General features: G+C 37.3%; 1 long non-coding RNA gene across 1 annotated transcript; it reads left to right on the forward strand.

Moving 5' to 3' along the window:
• Positions 1-4,012: 4,012 nt before the first annotated feature.
• LOC136288887 (uncharacterized) lies at positions 4,013-20,423 on the forward strand. The gene is made up of 3 exons (XR_010720628.1): positions 4,013-4,807; positions 18,008-18,050; positions 20,198-20,423. It is a non-coding gene; the product is annotated as an uncharacterized lncRNA (long non-coding RNA).
• Positions 20,424-24,154: the final 3,731 nt, after the last annotated feature.

A 24,154-nucleotide genomic window follows, 5' to 3' on the forward strand; every position in this document is an offset into this window, starting at 1 on the left:
TGAGTCTCTGTGTCTTCCTCCGCCCAGATGGAAGTTCTGCAGGGCAATCAAAGGATTTCCAAATCTGACTCCTTAATTGTAAGGCTTCCAAAGTTCAGACGCATATTTGAACTTTTTGAAGTCTCACTTTTGCCTCGTAGCCCAGACAGGTCACTCCCCATTCTACCTCTGTTTTCCCAACATGCATTCACATCCCTCCCTAAATCCAAACTACTTACACTGATTTTTTTTTTTTTTACAGTATTTTTTTTCCTCAGCAGGCTTCTCCTTATCCCATTTCTTCCAAACAGTTGACCAAGCCCCCCTAATGTGTTTACCCTCCACCAGGAAACGTTTGTCTCTCTACCCATCAGTCTGTATTACTCTGCTTGTATCTCTGCTCAAGGTTTGTTTTACCTTACACATCCCAGGAAACATTTACTTCGCCAGAGAAACAGCATAGCACAAAGTTGAGGTCACTTGATTTAACACAGCCTACCTTTTGGCTTTGGTGGGGTTTTTGTGGACTGAAGGAGAAAGTCTGCTGTGTTTGTTTCCAGAACTTAGCTGTTTCTCCAAAGGCTTTGTAAATCTGTGGGGTTTTGAAAGTGTCTAAGCTCACACCTGAAGCCAAGGCTGGCACTCTTTGAAGACTGGTGCAAATCTCATTAGGAAATCAACAAAACTCTGTTTCACTGGTTTGAGGCAACTCAGAGTTGCATAAATATGTTCTTTGGCATGTTAATATGCTTTCTCACAAATACAGCATGTAGAGTAATTTCTGCTTATGCAAACTATGCATTTCAGTTAAAAAGCCCATCCTGTGGCACAATATGTTACTTTGCCAGTCTGATTTTAAAAGTTCGGTGTTGGGTTGATCCTATTTCTGTGGTCCTTCCTGTATTCTCTGATATTCGAGCAAGATTTAAAAAATCCAAAATTTCTAAATGCATTATTGTGTGTGTATACTCTGAGAAGTGTATTTAAAGTGTATTTAAATCCTCCTCCCATGATTCTTTTATGTGTGCAGCACCTGGGGCATTCAGCTTTTACTCTTGTGTTAAAAGATTGTTCTGAATAGGAGTTCTCTGTCCAGACAACACTTTTTTTTTCTTTCTTTCTTCATTCCATTTAATAGGAAAGAGAATGGTAGGGCACAGTGACATTTATTTCCTTGCCTCTTTATGTACTGTGTCATCTGGAACTACTGCAATGTGGTTTACTTCTAACAGTAAAACTACTGTGACACACAATGCTCGTCAGTAAGCTATATGGGAGAAAGCTTTTCTAGACAAGACAGCGGACACATAGGGTAGGTGAGCCAAATGTCAGGACTTGAATTTTGCAGGTGTTGAAATAATTTCTCTATTGCTACATCTCAATGAAATATAATATCCATTACCTGGTGGGATAGCCAAATTGTGCTGTTGTACCACATTTTGTTTCTAAAGCCAGTGTAGGCTATACTGTAACACCTTGCCTCTGGTTCTGGAAAAATGAGACCCTCAAATCTATTCTCGGTTTCTTTGCATCTTGAGGCAATTTGCTGTAGAGTGATTAAATTGTCCTTTTGCATGGGAAAAGACTTCTTTGAAAAGCTCTACGTCTCTCATCCTGAGAAGATGATACTAGTCTGGTTTTGATCTTTCAGGAAGACTGTACTGAGATAGGGAAGGCACTAATCAGATTAGTTAATGTGATTTGTAGAAGGGGGAAAAAGATAAGGATCAGGGACTCCATAAGGAAGGATTTTATAGAAAAGGATATCAGAATGAAGATCACACAAAGAGATATTTATGTCTCATTTTATTTGGAACAGAGCAATATTGGAGTACAAAAACGAATTCCGTGCATAATGTTGAAAAGGCTGCCTTCCTTTTAAAGTAGAGCCTGCTCATCTTCTATGTGATCAAGACATGAGTGTTTATGTTCACTGTCAGGCTAAAACCATTACTTTGTATCAGAAAGCACTTGCATGCAGGTTTTTATTAGTTAATTAAATTGCTGATGCAATTTGTAAATGCACTTTAAAGATATTACTGGAGAATGTAATGAGTACCCAACCAGTCAATTAGGCCGAAGAAAGCTGAAGTTCGTTCTTTGAATTAAATAGGCATCCCCCTTGATGCAGCAGTATTTTCTTATAACTTCTCACCAAAATGCTCTATCTCTGTACTACCTAACTTGAACTCTATGCGCACTACATAAGGTACTTGGAGAGCTCTCCATGGAGCAAGACTTACCAGGGATTTCTTAAATCTTCTTAAAGATTCAGAAATCTGGAGCAATGGGACTCTAGTGCTTGTATGAAAAGAATGGTGATGAAAATGTATATTTTTTCTGCTGAGACGCTGGCATTGAAAGCTTGAAAATTGTCTTCAGCTATTTATGCATTAGACTAGTCTTTGTGTATGTGTGTATACCTATACAAATAAGAAAATGTGTATATCTATATGCATGCTTCTTATTTGTCACTTAACATATTCTAGCAGCATGCCAGATAATCCAAAGGCTCAGGTCCAGGCTCAGGTCCTAAAGAGTGTTACTGTTTGGAGAATGTATCAAAGCATAGCACAGGAAATCCAGAATTACAGAACAGTTGGGTTTGGAAGGGAATATCTGGTCAAATCCCCAAGTTCATGTGGTTCACCTAGAGCTGTTCTCCCTACATTTTGTCTAGACACCTTTTGAATTTCTCCAAGGATGGAGACTTTATCACCTATCTGGGCAACTTCTGCCAGTACATGGTCACCCTCACTGTGACCAGGTGCTTCTGGATGCTCATAGGAAAGCATCACTTCCCTAGACCCGCTGGCAATAAATATATTGTGTACTCCAGCACAAGACACAATTTTTTGTTTTTAAGGTGAGGGCACCTTGCTGGCACATGCTTGCTCCACCAGGAGAGGAAGTGCATGAGATTTGCTTCTCCAAAGCTGCCTTCCAACATGATTTCATATCACCCTCTCCTTAGAAATATCTCCTACTATTGGCTAGGGATGGTCCTTTGCCTAGACTGGGATATTGCACTTGCATCCTAGTCACTTCTTTCCTGTTTGCCTTCTGAACAGACAGGAGAATGTTTGTAGTTTGATTGATTTGGACCCTGTATTCCATGTCTTTTAATTAGATGTCTAACTAGACTGCTTAAAAATAAAGTTTCTCTGGAGTGCCATGTAAAAATAAAGCCCTCTAAATGTTTTTATACTTATGGGTTTTAGAAGAAAGAGTTCTATGTGTCTGCTGCTACCCCATTGTTCAGTATGGATGACAAGGTGGTGGGAAAAAGGTTTCATGTATTCCAATAGTGAGAATCCCTTTCTCCTTCTCTCTGGAAATGGAATAATGCACTATCTTGTTGGTGTAGCAAAGCCATGTATACTTGAATTCTTCCTCTCTTCTCTGAGGAAGTCCTGACAAAATTTTTTGTTATTTGGTGTTCCAACCATAGCATGAATTCTTCCATAAGGATCATATCTGATGGCAAGCACACTGCTCTGACAGCTGCAGAATGTGCCTAATGATAGAGTTTGATAAAATTATTAGGAATTATGAGCTTGGTTTTACCTATAGCACTGTAGAAAAACAGCTTGTTCATGGAGTAAAATTGTTGTGCTTCAGGGTAAAAAAAAAAAAAAAGTGATCTTTAGTATGTTGTTTGCAGTGTAATAATTTTCTGTCATCGTTAACTTAAAATAGTATGGACCTGAATTCTTACCATTCATATTTAACTTTTATATAATGTATACTAATGCTTTCTAATTCTCTTCTTATAATCCAACATTAAGGAAACAAATTCTATGAGAACTAGAGGGTATTTAGCAACCTGTCAGAAACCTGACCTGAATGTTATTTGCATTTAAATATTGTAAAATATACACAATTGAAGTGCAAGAGAATTCTTGAATTAGAGAATTTGAATTCTGTTGGTTTTTAGGCTCATTTCTGCTAACCACGAAGCAGAGTGCCAGGAACCTTATCAATGAGCACAGCCGCATGACTTCATTTGTCTCCACTTTTAACACTTGGAAACACATGTTGGAACAATGTGTCATTTAGAGCTGGGTGAAATAGCTGATGCTCACTCACCCAGGAGCCAGAAGTGGAAACAGAAACCTGCTTTGTGCCCAGTTTTGGACAGGGATTTCAACAGAGACCTCCCACTTTCAATGAACTGAGATGAACTCCCCAGCAGCCTCACGGTGTTGGAGCTTTTTGGGGTCTGTGCCACTTTTGTATAAAAAACTAAACAGTCAGGTGTCTCTAAACTGGTAATCAGGGCCCTCACCTCTAGTTGCTGGACTGGTTTATACAAGGAGGAAAGCTTTGACCCAGGCATCTTCCTGGTGGTGAAGATGGGGACCTGGGTCTCCCATAGCTTGTTTGCCATGCAGAATTTTACATAAAGAATTAGGGAGGAAAGGATGTGTGCTTGATTCCTGAGGGACCCATGTGCTTTAGCACAGTGTGATGTGGCTAGAGGTAGCCTCATCCTCTGACATGTTGCTGGCACTGCAGGGCAGGCATATAATGGGACATCCCACAAATCACGTGAGAAGGGAAGGGGCCACTACCAGTCCCTTGGGTCACTCCTCCTTTTGCTCCCTGACATGTTTCATTCAGCATCCTGCAGGACTTTTTAAGCTGGATTAAATGCTTTGTAGCTCTGCTTTCTTTCATTAACACGAGTAAAAGAAAGAAAAGAAAGAAAGAAAGAAAGAAAGAAAGAAAGAAAGAAAGAAAGAAAGAAAGAAAGAAAGAAAGAAAGAAAGAAAGAAAGAAAGAAAGAAAGAAGAAAAGGAAGAACATTTAAATCATTTAAATTAAGGTTGGATCAAATCTTCCCTCCCCCCACCTCTTTTAGTCCTTCATCTGTTAGGCTAAGAAATCAATTATTTGCACAGCCTCAGTATCAGGAGAGAGTTCTTCTATTACTATTTCCTATACTGAAGAGCTTATTATGACTACATAGAGGTTATTGTATTCAGAAGTAAAGGGATTACAAATATCTCAATGTCTTCTATAGCTGCTAGTAATTATTCTTGCTTCCAGCTATGTTAAAACCATTAAAGTTTATGTTTAGGTTACAACATTCCCTGTGTAAATGTTTGTTTTTAATTAATAGAAGGACGTGCTGGGCTTGTCCTTCCACAGTGTAAACCCTAAACCTGTCAGAAACAGCTTACAGTAATGGAAGAGCTCTGAAAAGCTCTTTCCTGTGAGAAATGTGGTTGGAATTCCTTGATTTCTACACTACTAACCAAAGATGTGAATGTTTGGGGTTTTTTGTCCTACAGGCTGTATAAGATAACTTTGTTACACTCTGCATGAAATGCAGCCCCTGATTTTGACTGCTGCCTGTATATTTTTCAAGCCAGCAAAGCAATAGCTGCTAACAAGCAAGCAGCAACATAGTTAAAATTCAGTGTAGATCATAGCTGCAAACATGCTATGGGGGTAAAAGGGCTGCAGCCACTTCAGCTTGCTGTTCCATAACAAACTACAGAGTTCCTAAGAGAACCAAATGTCTTTGCTCTTCTTCCCACTGTGGAAATGCTTTCACCCTCCCTCCCCTTCCCTTCTGTGGGGATGAGAAAACCTCACTGCAATCTACATATCTGCTGATATTATCTGTCATAAATAATCTCCAGAAAAATATTAAGAGAGAGGGGAGAACAGCAAACCTCAAACCAGTGTTTAGGCCATAAAGGCCAAAAGCATTTGTGCTTGTTTCAAGATATTGGAGACCAGAGTGGAGGTCTGGTATTTTGCTGGTGACTGTTGAAGAGGGATTTGGCTATTGGCAGAATATAAAGCAAAGCTGACAACAAAGCTTTCCTTTCATGCTATCCAAATGAACACATTTCTAATCTGAAATTCAAATACTTGACAACAGAGAGCCTGTGAGTTGGGCTTTGAATAGGAAATTGCTTCATGGTTTTAGCATAATGAATTAGGCAGTTAGAGTAAATCCATTTAGAAGGCATAGAATGCTTTCACATGCCTTGTAAAAGCTAAAAAACCTTATTAATTTCCCAAATTTCTCATGACTTGCAAACTGTCTAAGTGTTCCGTGCAAATGTGGTTGTGCATGTTATGTTTGTCTTATTGTAGCTATGTAGTTTGACTCTTCTATTTTACAACACACCGATCATTTAGATAAGATTGTACCTTAATTAAAAGCCATAAATAACAGCTAGGACATTATTTGAAAACCAGCACTCTCACCAATAATGAGAGTACATTAATTAGTCCTGACACTGTTCTGGTCAATTACTATTACACATTCTGGAGATGCAGCATTAGGCTGAGAAAACAGCTGGGTTGGAGTCACACCAAGAAAATCAATAGAGGGATTCTCTGAACTGTTAGCTGTGTACTGAGAAGTGGCAGCTTCAGTCTCGTGTTTTGGACAACACTGGACCCATTCCATGTTCATAACCCTTCAAGGGACCAAACAGAGGCAGTGTCACAGGTAGCATAAGGAGAGATGCTGTAACAGAACACAGAGTGAGAAGCTGTTGTTTCTTTTGTGCATATGCCTGACCTTGGAAATCATTTGTTCCCTCTTGGGAACTCAAAGTTCCTTCTTCTGTGGTTTGCTTAAGGAAACAATGCAAATAGAACCTCTTGGAAAGCCAAGGTTAAACGCATTCTAGTCATGTTTTCAAAAAGGAGCTGCCTTATTTTTTTTTTTTTCTTTCCTTTTTTTTTTTTCTTTCCTTTTTGTGATAGCCCTCGGAATGTCTTTAATATTTTGTAGAAAATGTTCAAGTCCTTTTTTTGAACATTTTGTTTTGCTGCAATGGTTAAACCTAAGAAGGCAACTGAGTTTATGAGGAACTGCATAGAGGCTTTCTAACAAATGCATACAAACAGAAAATAAGGCATGACATTCTTGTATTCAGAGGCATAGTAGCTATCACAGCAAACTAACATTTTTTCCCATGGAAAAAGACTGAGATTTAATACAATGGATTTTATTTTATCACATAGTTTTTAACTTTGCCATCAGAGATAACATGGTACAATGACATAGTTCTTTGAGCTGGCATTGTGATAAAAGAATTTTGATGGATGATTTTACAAAGAGGTTTTGTAATCATTAATGTGTGTCAAGCACCTAATTAATGTTTACCCTTAGGAATGTAAAGGAAATATGTCCTCACTTTCTCACAGCTGCTAAAATATGAACAGGTCTTTTTAGGTCCTTGGAGATGCATACTATATATATATATATATATATATATATATATATATATACAAGCATCTGAATGTATGTATGATGAATTAAACTGAGAAACACTGACATTTAAATGCATTAAAGCTATACTGAATTGGAATAATAATTATCACCACCAGCACAACATAAATATTTAAAACTACTGCACCTATGCAGTAGTCACAGAGGCACCAGGCTGAATTTATCAAAAAATAATTCTGAATGGCACCTCTAGCAAAATAATGGGATATGGAAAGGAAACATCTTCAAATCATTAATAAGGAGGAAAATTGAAGTCTGCATTATAGGCTTGTTTTTAGGGGCCAACACAAACAAAAGGTTTCCAAATCAGGAGTTTCCATACACAAGATGTATGTCACAGCCACCAAGCAATGCAGCTGAGATCTGCCCTGCTGCAAGACAGGCTATTGCTTTAAACACTCCACTACAACAGAGACGGGTATTCAGATATTTCCATTTAAGAATTAGCTAAGAGAAAAATATATATTTTTTAAATTTTTAACTTACACTGTGGTGTATAGTATTATACCCTATGTTGGAAACAAAAGCATCGTTGGAAACAAAAGCATAGTCTGTGAAATACCTGTGTGTGTGTGTACACACTCTTAAATTATAGCAAGATGTCCAAATAAGTTATTTCTGAGCTATCAAGAAATTTGCGTTTTACCAGGGCAAAAAGAGGTTGTTTTTTTTTTTTATTTCTACCAAGTGCTGTTCTTTGTGAAACCATGTTCATGCCAAAATCTCCCTGAAATCTATGAAATTGTTTGGTGGGCATGGAGAATTTTGCCTAGACATGAACTTTAGGGCTGAATCTGGAATCTGATACTCTGATGCAATATGAAGTTCCTTTAGACATTGAGGGTATTGTTTAAAGTTGCGGTAAAAGGTGATAAAAATTACTAAAAGTATAGATTTGAAAGAAGGACATAATCTAGTTGAATGAGATAAATGTATTCTGACCAGAAAGAACTCTTTGGATGACAACTGATGACTAAGTACCATTGCAGTGAGAAATAAAAAGATGAACCAGCCAAGATGAATTTTGGATTGCTGTCCAAAAATAGTGACTAATTTCTTCCATCTTAACTCTAGGTTCTTGTTCAGCTTTTACTTAACATGCCATATAGAATAGCTGTGTGCCTCCCATTGTTTCTTTCTTGCAAAGTGTGAAAATGTGAATAAAAGAAACAGATTACATCCTTTCCCTTCCATCTGAAAGAAATAATTCCATCTTTTGCTCTAGTTTATAAATAATTTGTAGTAAAATTGCTCTGTAAAAACACCTCCAGTGACACCAGATAAAATACACTACTGCTACTCTGCCTAAATCATGGCATCACATTTTCAGATGCCTGTGAGCCACAAGTTGTGTACAGGGTGTAACCCTATAGCTCTTCTCACTGGAAGAGTTGGGTTGTGCTGTTTAGAGGTACAGTGTAAGATCTGAAGCTTGGCAAAAGCTTTGAGACAAATATTTGTCATTCTGTTCCTACCCCTCTCTGAAGCATAAATTACACCCCTTCTTTGTAATGACATTTGATAATCTTGAGAAGGGGAGAAGCTATTTAAACTGTGACTGATATCCAGGTAAATTGAAAGTTATCATTGATGAGTTTCACAGGGTTTGCTCTGCAGTCTTATAGTAAAATATGACTCCTGCCTTTAGCATATTTTGGAGGTTGTTATGAGGGATTGTAATGGAATAGCACTTTCACACAGTGCCTACAGTGGGACAACGTTCTCTCAGATGCCTTAGGCCCCTTTCACAATGTGGTGATCTGTTTACGCAGGATAAGATAAAATACTGCCTTTGACAAATGTGAGCTCCAGAATTTGATCTCGGGCCACCCATCTAATTTCATGGATAAGACAGAATTGCAATATATTCTATCATAAATGAGAAACAGACAAAAATTTTGACTACTGAATTTGTACTGCTACATTTTCTTTCTGAAAAATATGTCCAAAACCAAAGAAATGGGCATGTTTTTTGTAAGTTGACTACAGACATTTTTAATGACTGTTGGAATATGAAGACTTTTGGCAGACATAAGTGCTAAAATTGTAATGGATAAAAGTTTAAAAAGTTTAAAAATATCATAAACTGATTTAGCAGACAAAATGTATTAAAAGCGAATTTTAATTTGGAACTGTCTCGACCAGGAAATAAAAAAATTATCTTCTTATTAAAGATTCAGAATAGAAGGCAAAATTATATTGCAGTAACAATCTTTCTTCTTTTTCTTAACTCTGTCTATATTAGAAAATATTTGATCTCATTCCCTCTGCTGATGCTTACAAATGCAGCCAGCTGTTAACCTTAGGTTTAAATTCTGTTATGTTGCATTTAGGTTTCCAAATTACCACAAGAAAGGAAGCTCCTTACAAGCAGTTTATCCTCTGAGTGAAATATAAGCAGAGTTGAAATGCACTTTGATTACACCAAGGTGCTAAAACAGGCTGAAATGAGATTCAATAAAGCAACCTTTTCAGCAAATTCAATGCAGTGATGAACCAGTGCTTTCTCAAACTGATTAATTTGTTGAAGGGAACATTTTACTGTCTGCTAATTTTCAGATATGTCTAACTGCTTGGAAATCAAATACTTTCTGTAGCAAAGAAAGATACAGGAAATGCTGTTAGATAATTAAAGCATAAAGGTTATGCACAAATGTCAAGTCAATAAGGACAGTAAACATGGTTTATCAACCACACTAAGTGCACTTTTTCAGTTGCAAAATGTAAATAGGTTTAGAATAGAGTGATCTAGTGAGATGATGGATAGGATACCCATAACAGTTTAATTAACTCTGTTTGCTACATGTTAAAGGTTTCTTCAGTCCACTGGTTTATGTAACAAACCCTCTTAGGATTTCATTAGCCATTGCTCAATATGAAGTGCAGAATGATGTCTTAAGGGGTTACATTTTGTCTTGCTCTTCTGTTGAGCCAGAAGTCTTATCACAATGCTATTACTGTTTTCCCTAAAATTATGCAAATATTTTAAAGTATCAACTGAGGATATTGGTTTGGTATTTTGCTTTTTATTATCAGGAAATAAAAGCTAATTACTTCTAACAGTGAAATGCAAATGCTTCTTTAACTGCACATAATAGGTTTATTTTGTTGTGATTTTTTTTTCTTTGTTTTGTTTTGGTTTTTTGTAGGGGAGCTATGTTCAGGGATTTGGATTCTTTATGTTGATAGGAGGAAGTAAAATTGCTTTTGTTTTGTGATTCAGAAGATATGATTAAAAGAAAACCTACACTTTGCATCACAATTAATTTCAGGCTTTTTGGCCTTTTTTGTAGTACGTAGGACATTTTTCTTTACACCTTTTGTCTGATGTTCTATTTTAAGTGAAGAAATTCTTCCGTTCTGAAAGCAAAGACTCTGAAGCTGGGGCAATATTTTCTAGCCATGCCTACTAAGGATTTTTTATCCCCATAAAAAGGAAAACATAAATCAGCTTGTATTCAATTTGGCTTCAGACAATTAAATTTATCATTAGGAAAGAAAAGGGTTATTTAACCTTTAACCCTAATAGAAGAGCTTAATTTTAAGTTTAGAGAGCAGAAAGCTTTTTTATTTAAAACAAAACGCTATCAAATTTTTCATGTTGCCCATTTAGCACTATAACACATGAAAACATCACACACAACCCCAGTTAATGATCTATTTTCTTACAGAAGCAGGCATTAATAATGCTCATTAGCATCATTTTCTAATGTTCCTGTAGGAAATGCTATCAAGTTCTCTCTTAAGGACTTATTTAAATTAAATTAACAACTACTGACCTACCTTGTACATAGGATACTCTAAGCTAGTGCAGTTTGATCCTTTAATGACATTTTATTATAAGATGAATACAACTGTATTTTTTATGCCTTGGAAATGACTTTCAAAGACATCCGTTGTCGGTACATTTTAAGATTGCTATTTTAAGATGCCTCGTAATGTCTCCTGTCTGAGTCAGATATTCATGACTATCCTCACAAACAATGATTTAGAGGAAGAAATTCAGCACTCAGGATCTGCTGCTTCCACTTCTCAATAATTTTGTGCTTTCCTTACCCTCTTCTGTGTTATCAGTCATCCATGTCCCAGGGGAAATACTACAGGCTTGAGGTTAAATTAAGGTTCTATCTCCAGTGATTGTCTTCAGCAAACTCTGTACATTCCCAAACAAACCTTATCTGCATTGAATGCAGCCTTAAATGCCAAGGGACAACAGGGAAAGCTCTCTTCCTTGTTGACATTAGTGCTAAGATTAATACAGAATAGTGTTTGTAAAGGAAAAAAGGTAACTTAGTTTAAAAATAAATTGTACATATATTAACCTGTTAATCAGAACCGTTCTCTGAGCTAGAGATTATTTTGTGAAAAACATTACCAGTCATCATATGCTACCTGAGAAAAAAAAAATAAAAATAGACTCAGAAAAAAATTGTTGCTACTACATCTATATTAGTTAGTTTTCCTAATTAAAAAATCTTGCCTTTTTGTGTGCTGCATATGGGTCACTGACATTTATGGATATACCTTAAGGAGTTCCCTGGCTCAAAAGATGGCTGTAGGCAGGCTTATCAAATAAAAGCAGCACAAAATAAACTAATTCAGTGCAAGAATCTTCCCAGATGCTCTGAGATAAGGTAAAAATCAAGCTCTTAGCAACTGTATAGTTTTTTACATGCTGAATGGCATGGACCAAGTTTCAGGTCATTACTGGGGTAAAGAACCTTTCAAGGAATGGTCTCGTATCATGTTTTAATAGAAAATGTTTTTAAAGTGCTGTGGGTAAGTGGTCAACCACAGGCTAGTTAGGAGTGCCCTTCAGGGCTACTGCTTCCCATTCTTGTAAGGCTGGCATGGTGAGGAGGAGCAGAACTTTCTGGGGAGCAGAACTCTTCCTGGGGATAAGCTACAGTAGCAGCCTCAGTCTGGCTTGCTTCTCTGGCCACACTGATTTCTGTTGTCTGGAAAAGGGACATGGGGACACCCCTCCTTATCTGTCACTCTGGGTTACTTGAACGTGAATGTCAGAGATGGAGTCCAAGTGGAATGTATTTTGACAAAAAATTTACTTGTTTAGGTAAACTTAAGAACAAGGTTTCAAGGGAAAGAATCAACCCCCAAATCTATCATTGCTGACCAACAAGGTGATTTTGAAACTGGACTTGATACAGTGTTACATTTTGAATCAGTGTAAATAAAAATTTACCTCCTTTGTGAGCTAAAAGAATCACGGAATAAAACAATGATTGAGGTTGGAAGGGACCGGGGGAAGGGACGATCTGGTCCAAATCCGAGGCTCAAGTGGATCCATCTAAACATTTTCCCCAGACCATTTTTTTTGGACCATGTCCAGATGTCCTTTGAAAATCTTCAGGCTAGGAGACTCCACCATCCACCATGAGCAATCTTACCCAGTGCTTGGTCAACCTTACAAAGAAAGAGTGAAAGTGTTTCTTGATGTTCAGAGGGAACCTCTTGTGTTTCAGTGTGTGCCTATTGCTTCATGTCCTGCCACTGGAAAAGGTTAGGCTCTGTCCTTTCACTGTTCCTGCAGGAGTTTATATGTGTATTGATGACTTCCCTCTGACCCTGCTCTTAGGCAGAACAGACTCTGCTACCTTAGCTTTTCTTCATAGGGAAGATGCTCTTGTCCAACATCTTTGCTTCTCTTTCCAGCATGTCCATGGCTGTCTGGTAGTGGGAAGCCCAGCACTGGGAACATCACTCCATCTTATGCCTTAGTGGTACTGAATAAAAGGGCAGTCTCACCTCACTCAAATCTCCAGCAATGCTCTCCCTAATGCAGCCCAGGGTACAATTCCTATTCCTCGCAGTAAAGGCACAGGGCTGGTCCGTGTTCAACTTGGTGTCCTTCAGGATGCCCATGTCTTTTCTGTTGAGCTGCTTTCCAGCTGGGTGGCTGCCAAATACACTGATGTCTGGGGTAGTTCCTCCCCAGGTGCAGGGACTTTGCATTTCTCCTTGTTGAATTCCATGGCACTCCTGTCCTCCCAGTTTTCCACCCTGTTGAGTGTTCTCTGGTTGTCAGCATGACCCCCTGGCATATCAAGCATTCCTCTCAGATTTGCTGAGGGGGCACTCTTCCTTTTCATCCATTAATGACAATGGTGAAGAGCATCAGACCCAGATTTGATGCTTCCTGTACACTTTGAATCATTTGATTGCAAGTAGACCTCACGATCAGTGGATCACCACTTTTTAGCCAGTATTCCACCAATTGGCCATCCATCCCATACTTCAACAGCTTTATCTGCAAAGATCTTACAGGAGAGAAAGACCTCACTAAAGTCTGTGTGGACAATATCCACTGCTCTCCCTTTTTTCATCAGTCCAGTTGTTTTGCGGTAGAAATCCATCAGATTTGTTAAATTTCTCCTTGGTGAAGCCATGCTGACTACTGATGATTTTCTTGTCTTTCTAGTTCCTAAAAATGGTTTCCAGGGTTAGCTGCTCCACTGACTTCACAGGAATCAAGGTGAAACTGGCTGAACTGTAGATCCCTTCTTTCCATTTTTGCAGATAGGACTTACATCAGCTTTTTTCCAGTCTCCCAATTGCTAGATTAATCAAAGGTTATTTTAAGTGGCCTCACAATGGCATCTGGCAGCTCCCTCAGCACTCATAAGTGCAACTCATGGAGTCCTGTCCCACAGACTTATACATGGCCTGTTTACTAAAGTATTCTCTGATCTGACCCTCTTTGCAGGGTGTGTATATCTTATATTGTAACTTTAGAAATTTGAATTTAACAACTAGGCTTGATGTTTTTCTAAACAGGAAGGAAATGCAATTCTCCTCAATGTACTCTTTCTGCAGTATTGCTGCACTACAGCATCGAAATTTTAAATTTTTTTACTCTTTCAAAAATAGTGTTAATAGTTACTTCTTGTGTAGCTGAAAGCTCACGGTGGAAGGTTGACTCTGACTGGATTCCAGGCACCTACAAAATCTGATCTATCCCCACAGCTGGCCAGGATAGAAATAAAAGGTCATGGGTCAAGATGAGGAGAGAGAGAAATCACTCAGCAATTACAATGATGGGCAAAGCCGACTCAACTTGGGGGAAAAAAAATTGATTTATTTTCAATCAAATCAGAGTAGGATGGGAAATCAAAACAAACCTTAAGAACACATCTCCCCATCCCTCACTTCTTTCTGCACCTAATTTCACTCTGCTTTTCTCTACATTCTCCCCCTCAGCAGTGCAGTGGGACAGGAAGAAGAAAGCTGTTGGATGGACACATGTTGTCTCTTCTGCTCCTTCCTCCTCAGGTGGACTACCCCTCATACTCTTCCCCTTTCCCACTGTGGGGTGCTTCCCACAGGAGACAGACCTCTATGATCCAGCATTTAGCCTGGATCCTTCCTGCAGGCTTCCCTCCTATGTGGTGCAGTCCTTCAGGAATATGCTGCACCAGAGATGGTCCTGCATAGGGTTGCATGTCCTGCCAACAAACCTGCTCCCACATGGGCTCCTTTTTCCATCACTCCACAGGTCCTGCCCGGAGCCTGCTCCAGTGCAGGCTTCTTGTGAGGACACAGTCATCTTCAGGCACTGACCTGCTCCCTTGCGAAACTCCAAGGGCTGCAGGGTCATGGTTGCCCCTGGATGACCTTCACATCGGATGGAGCACCTCCTGCCCCTCCTTCTGCTTTGACCTTGGCATCTGAGGGGTGCTGCTCTCACGTGTCTTCACTTGGTTCTTCTCTGGCTGCAATTGCCAATGTACAGAGCTTTTTGCCCTTCATAACTACATTATTGCAGAGATGCAACTGCCCTTTGCTGTTGAATTCAGCCTTGGCCAGCTGTGGGTCTACCTAGGAGCCACAGGGCAGTGGCTCTGCTGGACATGGGGGAAGATTCCAGAGAAGCCACCCCTGTAGCCACCCTTCTTGCAAAAACTTTGCTGTGTAAACCAAATGCACCCACCTAAACAGCAAATGGTTTTAAAGAAAATGATGAGTGTTTTTGAAGAATACCTTGGATTTCTTTTTGTCGTCTTCCAGATATGGGTTTTAGGGGTTGTTGGAAGAGGTGCGTGAGTATAATGATAAGAAAAAAAGCCACCAAAGAGTTTCAGCATTCATATTTGCTACTTTATGTCCCAATATATCCTGTCTTTCTGTATATTACAGCTGTCCTTGTGGTCCTACTATATCAGTGCAAATGATGCTACTTTGCCACTTACCACTTTTTTCTCGCTCTTTAATGTTGGACATGTAACTCATACTAGCAATCTTGTCACTAAAGAATTTAGTGTGGAGATATCTGTGGGAGATACATTTACTCCAGATCTGATTTATTTGAGATGTTTTTCTGTGGATAGGAAGCAATAGCTTCTTTTTCTCCCAGAAAAATAATAAAAATTACACTGCTGCTGTATTTGAACAGAGTCTCAGATCCCATTTAACAGGGAAAAAATATAAATTCGAATAGAAATTACATATGAATACCTTAACATATGTTATGCACTTTTGCCTTTTTGTGATTATGTTTCTGTAAATGGTAGTAGAAGCTGGGGCATGGCAGCTTTTGCCCTTGCTGTAAAAATTAGTGCTGCTGAGACTGGATGCTGTTGTACCAGAATTAGTTTGTGTAGTGTGCTTGCTTTTCCTTTAGCAGAGGTCATCAAAAACTGACTGATGAGTTCCAATAAAGCAATTGTGCTGGGGATATAGGCTCAGCCAGGGGACTAAAATGCACAGAAAACTACCAGGCTTTTCCCAAAAAATGTGAATTTTAAAAAAACCACAGTGATCTGATATTTTTTTTGTGTAAACCAAAGACTGCTCACTTTTCCAGTAAAAGGATTTGTAACACAATCTGTGACAGTGCCACCAGGCTCCCCTTGCAGTAGGAATGTTTCAAAAAGATGTGTCTTAATTGAGGTAATCCATCTCTATCAAGTTGAAGGTATGTCATGAAATTATATAAATATTCCTCAGCCTTTCCCCCTATATAGTCACAATTTTTCATTACTATGTAAATTAGAGCATACTTTTTATCCTGTTGAAAATTACTTTTTCCACTCCTGGGACCAAAACATGTAAGTTTTTAGCAATGTATTGGTTACTATTAAAATAATTAGCAAAATTTTCTCATGATTATTTCATTCTAAAATATGGAACTGCATAAACACATTAATCGACAAGAAATAAATTCCTATGAGGTTTTAGGAATAATAGTGAAAGGACTTCGAAATATCCTGTTCAGTGCCTGCCTGTGGGGCTTCTCAACAAAGAGAAACCTGACCTGAGGTTTTTAATGAAGGAATGATGCTTTTGATTTACTTAAGTTAAAGGAGAATGTGCAACAGTGACAGGCCTCCATTCCAAATTTAATTCTCAGCAAAAATTTTTTTATTTTTCTTTCAATATATGGAGGAAATTTGTTAAAAACCCAAAACTACAAAAATATCTTTACAGGACCTTCTATTCTTACCATTCTACTTGTTGCTACTGTAGTATACACTGAGTGAACATTTTCAAAGTCAGACTTGGGTAACTTCTCTCTACTTGCAAATGTTTGAAAAATTAATGCCAATTAAAGAAAATAAATCTGGGGTATTTTGATGAGTTTAGAATATTGGTATAGTTTTGTATGACTGTAATATATCATTGCATCCAAGACATTTATTGTATCCATTTTGCTATAACAATTATGACTGATACTGAACAAATGGATATTCTATGCTTAGTAAAAAAAAAAATTCACAAGGCCAGAAAATGCTTTTAATTTTTTTTTTTCAAATTAGTTAATTTGTCATTTTGTTCAGATTCTAAAGTTTGCCCTGACAGGAAGTAGAAATCTGACTGGTTTTTAGAAATGTGAGAGACCAGCAATGACCCATAAACTAGCTGTGATGGGTGTTTGGCCTAATTGTGGTAATGCAGAAAAATATTAACTTGAACAAACTTGAACAAAGCTGTGGCTGTGAGGTAATTTAAAAAGACTAAGAGTTATTTCCAAGTCATCTCACACATTTGGAAAATGAAAGGCTAACAAATCATTATAATTAGTATCTTCTTTTTATCATACTTTTTTCTTTAATATGAACAGTTTACTAATTCCATGTAAGTTGTAACTTCAAAGTAATAGCTACCTAAGGAACTTCAGTCCCTGAAGGAATTGAAAGTAGGCTCTTTCTGAGGAATTTTAGTGACATGAAATCACTTCCATATTATGTGTCAGGGCTACTCTAATTGGCTATTTCAATCTCAAGGTCACAAAATCACAAGTAAAAAAAAATTACTAAATACATTCTAGCAAGTGGCATCAGCAAGTGCTATGCATGCGATTTTTTTGTATGCTTGCCAAATATTAAGATAGAAACATATCCCAGAAGATACTGCTTGCCACATGCAGAAGGTGAAGGTTCTACACAGGTGTTCTGAAAATAGATTATGTATCTCTGTCAATGAAATTAGTCTGAGTTAACTCAGTTTGATTATTATATGGTGTAGTAAAGCATATCTGTGGCTATCTATGCCTATCTACCATTTCCCTTGAGGATTCTACTTTTTTCTTCCATTGAAACTTCATAAAAAGCCAACTGCATAACTTTTATGGTGATTGCACAAAATGTCTATGTCTATGTGTTAGAATACCATGTCCACTTTTATGCATTCAGTTCATTCTGTTGTTCTTTCTAAGGCAGTGACCACTGGGGGATGGTTCTGTGTTTTGAGAGAAGCAATCTATTTGGGTTATTTGGTTTGGATTATTTATGCTATTTTATTTTTCAGTATGGAACCCACCTTCTTGCTTTCACAAGAATTTTTCTCATAGGTAAGTTTGCTTTTGAACTACTCCTAACCTAGGTTTCCTTGCTTTTGTGACAGTGGGAAAGGAAAAGTTTTGACAAGATAAATTACATGACTGTGGTCCATAGCCATGTGAAGATGAACTACACCCAAGTCATTTGAAGATGTTAATGGAGAATAATTGCTAGTTTACTCTGAGAAAGGTTTCCCTGCTCTTTAGTGCCTGTATATGTTGCGTAATATAATATTCTATTGACCAGAAATTTTTGTTCTCTGTTTAGAAGCTGTAATAATGTTATTTATATGCAACAAAGATTACCTAGGGAGCTCTGAATAGGACTGAAAAATGCTTTATATAGCTTCTCCATATACTGTCAGAACAACTGAGAGGAGTAAATTGCTAAGTGATACTAACATTCTTTCTTGCACGTATAAAAACCCATTGCAGCTCTTCAAAAATTTTTGTCTTTCTGTCTGTTCCCTTTCCTATTCTCCCCATTTTCCACAATACCACTTTTTACTAGTGAAGTCTTTAATGTAGGCTTAGTATATGTCAGACAATATTATATCCAATAACCTAATACTGGCTAACCCAATCAAAAATTTGATAGAATTTTGATTTTTATACTTTTATTCAGGCAATTCTCATATGCCTGTTGCTACCTGCATGACATCTTTACATTTTGATGCACTCTGTAAGTGCACTTTTGCATGTACAAGTGATCATGTTCCAACTTGTAGTAGAAATTCAAGTGATTCCTGGCATGCAAGTTTCAAAAATCAAAATGACTAGTTTTGTTTGTTTATTTATGTACTATTTGGCTTGCAGATATTGTTAAGAGTTGAAGATTAAAGTTCTTTTGGGACCATTATATCAACATCTAAGTATTAAAAAGACAAAGATTTGTATTGAAAGTATAGTAAGTATAATTAACCCTAAGTTGGCAGTGCAACTTTTATTGTGAAAACATTCCTTTCTGGTAATGCTTTCCTTGACTTAATTCTAAATTTAAAAGAGTTATAATGCATATAACATATGACAATTGGCTGTTTTAATAATATATAACTTTTCAGCTTTTTTTTTTTCTTTTTTTTTTTTTTTTTTTTTTTTTGTCTCAGGTTGTTTGTCTATTATCAAAAATACAATGTAATAAATGTTTTCTCTAGCCACTTGATTTGTCCCTGAAAATATCACAAATTCTTTTTACGGTATGTTATGGAAACATAAATACATATATTAAAGCTTATAATGACTTTTATTTAAATGTGCACTTAGGGACACTTGCTGTCTCAAGTAGTTGGTAGTATCCAATAAGAATATTTTCATTACTGACTGTCTGGAAATAATTTTGTACCTGTCCAGGTGCAGACCAACTATTGTTCACACTCAGAACTGTAGACAGATATTGGAGGCAGGTTGACATTGGAGAGACCAGTAGCTGTAATTGTTGTGCCATTTAATGTCACTCATTATCCATGGAGAACAGGTTTGAAGCTATTAAATGGGAAAGAGAAAATAAATCTGTGCTAGTAAGTGTCTTGAATTTGATAGCTGCTATATTTGGGCTTATACCATGGATGGTGTACAATTATTTCTGCTCCTGTGGATTTCCAAAGGCAACCAGGAAGTTTCAGAGACTGAAGTGTGTGTTTTCAGCAGCAGATATCAGAAACTTGTTGCTCTCCTGGTCAGTCAGCAGACTGAGTTATTTTTATTTAAAAACCTCATACGCATTAAGTAGTTGAGATGATGCATTTCCAAAGCCTGTAGGAAAATGCAATATTTTAAAGAAATATATTGATCTTATTAGAAAATTGTATGGCTCCTTTTTTGTATTTATTTTGGAATGTTCATTAGCAGACATGAAAAAAAATCACTTCACCTTAAAACTCATACTTTAAGTTTCTCCTAGAGTTTTCTTGTAGTGACAGCTCATTATTCTGTCCTTAAACTCCTTAATTTTCAGAGACAGGTTTCAGATGTGCTGAATGTGATTAGAACACTCATAATGAAATTGACTTCTCTTGGATTCCCATATGCTAAAAAAAAAAAAAATTTGCAGCAACTGCCAATCTGGTATGGCAGGAGAAAAAAATTTCATTTAAGTTGCCAAATGTTTTTGTAATTTGCTTTCCTGTGTTCAGGCAGAGTTGTATTTCTAAATCTTTTAGGATCAGGTAAATCTCTGGAACACCTATTTCTGGCCTCTGAGTCCTCCCTTGTGGTCTGTCAGACCTATAAGTAGCAGAAGAGAAAGACTGGATCTAAAGGGACAACATGATGACCTCAGACAGGACAACACTCTCCAGGTGACCTGGAAAAGCTCCAGAACAGGACTCCTGTCAGCCGATCTACCAGCATCAAAGGCATTAACTCATGCATGGCTGTAGGTGTGGGACTTCTACCCCTGGGAGAACAGTGATCCTGTGATCTGAAGTAAAGCTCCACAGTGATGTGAAACTGCAGCTCCTTGTGTTCGCTGCACAGATGACCTCCACTCATTTTTTTTTCCCACTAGGAAAGCAGATACACATACTCCTGAAATTGTACTGGCAGTCACTTGTTTCTGCCAAAAGGGAAATTCTGCCCAGTGGAGCTATGGCAAATATGTATGTGCTGCTCAGCTCATATTACAATAATTACTGTGTTTAGCAATGGGACATTGATGTTGCATGTCAGCAGATGAGTAATGCTTTTGATGATGTTAATGGACACCAGGAAAGTTTTCAAGGAGTGCATTCATTTGACTTGTTTTTCTCCCCCCCGGCCCACAAATTTCTTTAATTTCAAATAGGCCTCCTACAGCATAGCAAAAAAAATCACAGTTGCAAACACTGAGACATGAAATATTGGCTGGGAAGTTGGGGCAGTTGATTCAGACAAGTACAGAGCCATTTGGGTGTTATGATTAATAAGGAAAATATTTTAAGCTGTCCGGACAAACCAGGGCATAAGCCTTTCAATGAGATGTATTTAAATTGGTGCACTTAGAGTGAACAAACTAGATTGATGTAATGTCCCCATGTAGACATGCCCTTGCTCTGCTTGCCTCCCTGCTTTGATCTGAGATCAGGGAGCGAGATGAAAGCAGATCAGAAGAGTGCTCCCTATTGTACCTCTGTAAGTGATCACATCTATCTTCATGTGACGCCATGGCAGCTGAGGCCAGCTCAGGTGGCAGAGCTGATTTCCCACAGTTATAAATGCAAAGGGACTGCAGGCAGGGAATTTCAATGAGGGGCACTTGATTTTGCAATGTCAGCCAGCAGGCCCTCAGTCAGCTGATTGAATCTCCTGCACTGCCTATCCATTTAGCCACCTTTTTGGAAAGTAATTGCCTTACAGGCAGTGCTAAAGATGTAGGTCACTTGTTCATTTCATGTCATGGGACAGAATAGCTATTTCAGTGGCAGAAAAATTAGGTGTATTTCCTTAAAATTAATGTCACTGTTCTGACACAAAAGAGAGGAAATGAGCAGAGTGTGATTGAATCTGTTACTTATTGATATGCTATATGGAAAAATGAATACATATTGTTGATAGATCTATGCATATACAAGAAAGCATTACTTATTTGTTTCTTCTAGTGACCAGGTACAGATGTTCTGATATCAAATACATGTTAAGGCTTCTATAGAAATACTGTCTTCCACCGAAAAACCTGAATATTGACTATGCATCTATAATCATCTTGCTTGGCTAAATTTACAGAAATGCCATGTGATTTGTTTTACTTCAGAATGAAATCTTTTTATTCCCTGCTGAATGTGGCGTGGAGGAAGTAGTAAAATCCTGTTCTGAGTTTCCAGGACCTGCTAGAAGCTGTAATGCATCAGCTCTTGCTGGAAAACAGCACTGCTGGAACACTAAAGCACAGCCTTCTCCAGAAAATGTTGAAATGAACCCAATGCTTACAACTTCCATTAAGAAAGTCTTTTTATTTTTGTACTGTCCATGGATACACTCACAAAGAAGCAAATTTATTTTGCACTTGATAAGTTGTTGCTTTAATTTTTTAATTGTTTGTGCAGTAACATGGATTTAGTCTTTGCAATCTTTTAGTGTAACTATCCTTGACAAGAAGAATTTTTGTCTACACTCCTGCATCCAGTGTAGTAGTGCAGACAATTTCCATGTGTAAATGGAAATACGAGAGCATATATCATTTTTAATTAGATCTTTTATGGCAAATGACTGAATAAGGGTCAAAAGCTTCAAATATTTTACAGATTATTTGTGCAAGACAATATTCAGTTATCTTGTCTTGATTCTCCATGAGACTTGTAGATGTAGATCTAGAAAAAGAGCTCATCTAATGTTTAGAAAAAGTATTAGCATTTTGAATCAGTTCCTGCAACTAATTTGCTTTCCTCTATTGCCATTGATCAAAATTTTCCATGTCAAACCAGTATGTTAAAGCAGAATTGAATAACTTGGAAATATGAATAAATCCATTCAGACTGTTCATTCTGTGGCAGTGGCTAATAATGGTTGCTTAAAAGCCTCAAAATGACCTGAGCTGGAATAATTCTCTTTTCTGCAGTGAATTAAATGCTATTTTGAATATTAAAAAAATAAAAGGAGATCTTAAACAGCCTCATTTTCTTATTCATTTTTATGTAATCTGGGATGCATCCATTAAGAAAAGGTGAGTTTCTTGAAGAACATTTGTTCAATTTCACTCTGGCCACGGATTTTTCTCACAACACTTAAATATTAGATTTTGGCCTCTGGAGATGTAGTCCAGTGGCTGAAAATGCTATCAGTACTTAGAGTTGTGAAGGCTGATTCTGAGTTTTCATGGGAATGAATAGCTTTCTACTCAGGCATTTAAGTATTTGTACTAATTTAGTGCTTTTCACTGAATGGATGTTTGGATTTCTGAAAGTAGGCAGCATTAGGGAAAAGGCAATCCCTTCTTTATTTAGTAGAAGACGAATGGAATGGAAGCAGCCAACAAAATCATCTGCCTCCCTGGACGCTATGGAAAAGAGTCTCCATTGCAGTTCAGCAATGGACTTTCACAAGTATAGAAAGACAATTGCATGAAATTGGGTTGAATTATGGGTAGGTAGTTCAGTAAGACGGAGTACTGCCCACTGGGGAGAATTTTGGACCTGTGAAAAACCAATCGTTAACAATGATAATGTATGTAAAAATAACAATTTATCTTTGATGGAGATAACTTTCCAAGGCTTTGGCCTTGCTTCTTGAGTATCAGGTTCATCTATGTGGAACAAATGGAAAAATATAAAATAAAAATTGTGTGTGTATCTGTGTTTGCACATGTGAGATGACACATTCCCTACTTTCACTTTCAAATAACACAAAGCCAATTTTATGTAATTTACCTATTTCTACTCTGAATGATGTCATTTAAAACATTTGTAATTTGTGGTATTTATGCAGGAATCTAAGGCTAATAATACAACAAGTAATTCTAAATAACATCCTAACATATAATTCAATTACAGCATACTTTAATATAATCAGTTTTTATAAAAACACATTAAAAGAGACAATTTGTCTCATTAAAATTCAACAGGCATTTAGCTCAGCTGGAACAGGACTTATTTCAGCCTCATTCACACTGAATTATCAGATAGGTTACAAACACATAAACTTAAAAAAATATGAAATACTTTTGGAGTTAAAGCACTGAAAATGTTTGAGTGGCAGCATCTGTGTATTTTTTATGGAATACTGTACCTTTACCCTTTCCAATTTGAGTAAATTGCAGTTTTGTAAACCATAAATATATGGGATCATATTTGATGGTTATTTTTGAAAATGCTAAGACAACATTAATCAGGTTTCTAAAAATTTATATATACTTTCTCATTTCTCACATTTGTACTTATGTGCTTCAGCTAATTACAGTCATCTATAAATTTTATATGTGGTTGGGTGCCAGTCCTGTAAATCTATTTATACTTGGATTCAAACTTTCACAAATTTTCACAAATTTGACAATTTAAGGATGTATTTTTTGTACATCTCTGGGATGAGAGAAGCTGTGTTAGCAGTCTGAAACCTATCTTGAGAAAATGTACATCTGTGACTCTGTGGTGAATGTGTGTCAGCTGCTGCCTGAGTGCTACCCCGTGGAGGATGCTACTTTTAACTTC

Source organism: Chamaea fasciata, unplaced genomic scaffold (genome assembly GCF_029207755.1).
Source record: "Chamaea fasciata isolate MVZ Bird 193981 ecotype frontalis unplaced genomic scaffold, bChaFas1.0.hap1 SCAF_4, whole genome shotgun sequence".
In the NCBI taxonomy this organism is placed as follows: Eukaryota; Metazoa; Chordata; class Aves; order Passeriformes; family Sylviidae; genus Chamaea; species Chamaea fasciata.